The sequence below is a fragment of the Tupaia chinensis genome, unplaced genomic scaffold, assembly GCF_000334495.1.
Source record: "Tupaia chinensis unplaced genomic scaffold, TupChi_1.0 Scaffold000415_1, whole genome shotgun sequence".
In the NCBI taxonomy this organism is placed as follows: Eukaryota; Metazoa; Chordata; class Mammalia; order Scandentia; family Tupaiidae; genus Tupaia; species Tupaia belangeri.
The window spans coordinates 3475985-3477561 of record NW_006159920.1 but is presented as its reverse complement, the minus strand read 5'-3'; positions in this window follow the sequence as shown (position 1 = coordinate 3477561).

The following is a 1577-nucleotide window of genomic DNA, read 5'->3' as shown; positions in this document are numbered from 1 at the left end:
GGGAAATTAATAAGACCTGTTCCACAGTGCCACTGAGAGTCAAGTCAGAATGAAAGTGCCTTGCTAGAACGTTTATTGTAGTAAGCCTTTAAATGCGATTAGTCTTGGAGTACAATCTTGAAGAATTTAGTGTGGGGAGGCATCTTAGATGTCCCTCCTCACAACTCCACAAATGACCTCTACATGAGCAGACTTCAAAAAGTTTGTGGAAAAATGGGGGGAAAAGTCTAAAATTCATGCAGTTTTTTCAAAATACATATTTTCTGTGATTTTTTTCTTTGGAGAGGTTTTCACTATAGGGCGCGTGCACTTGCCAGAAAGAGAGAGACAGAGAGATAGAAAGCGAGAAATCACCCCCCAAGGGGGATGGCCACACCGCAATCCCTTCTCCACCATTCTCCTCTCAAGATCTTGGGCACACACGCACATGCGCCCAGCGTGAGTTTAAACTGCCGGGTCTGGGACGTGAACTGCGGTCGAATACGTGGGAGTCCAGTGACATAGCCATTACGCTAACTGCTGGTCCCCGTGATTTTTTTGTTTTTAATTGAGCAAATGTGCTCACCAGAGTAAAAAACAGAGAGGAGAGGGAGAAAGCACCCTCCCATGGAGTGTGGTCATGACACAATCCCTTCTCTTCCACCTTCCATTTTGTTTATTTTTGTTGTAGGGTGTGTGTGCTCACCGGAGAGAGACAGAGACAGGGTGAGGGGGTGGTCCTGCCACATCTGGTCTTCTCCATTCTTCTCTTGGGATTTTGGGCATGCATGCACATATGTCCGGTATGATTTTCAAGCTGCCAGGTTCGGGACTCAAACTGCAGAGTTGGCTATGTGGGATCCAGCTGCTTTAACCTCCATGCCACCTGTTGGCTGGTCCATTCTGTTGGGATTTAGGGCAAATATGCACTCGTATCTGACATGTTTTTCTGACATGTTTCTCAAGCCACTGGGACCAATACTTGAACCATAGTCAGCCATGTGTGATTTGGTGCTCTCTCTCTTTTTTTATGTTTTTACCAACGAAGAGAGGGAAAAGTGAGCAAACATCCCCCAGTGGAGATGGCCATGCCACAATCCCTTCGCCTCCATTCTCCTCTCGGGATTTGGGGCACATATGCACACACATGCACCTGGCATGATTTTCAAGTTGCCGGGTCTGAGACTCAAATCACGGTTGGCCCTGTGAGTGTCCAGTGCCTTAATCACCACATTACCTGCTGGACCCAGGATTTGTCTCTCTTAACCACTAGACTACATGCCAGCTATCCAGGAACTTTTTGAAGACCCTTTGTGTTATCTTTGGAAGTATGTGAGAAACTTTTTTTTTTTTTTGAGAGATTTTTGCTATAAGGCATGTGCGCTTGCCAGAAAGAGAGAAACAGAGAGACAGAAAACGAGGAATCACCCCCTGGGGGGGATGGCCACACTGCAATCTCTTCTCTTCCATTCTCCTCTCGGGATCTTGGGCACGCACACACGCCTGCCATGAGTTTAAGCCACCAGGTTCTGGACTTGAACTGCAGTTGACTACATGGGAGTCCAGTGACATAGCCATTACACCAACTGTTGGTCCCA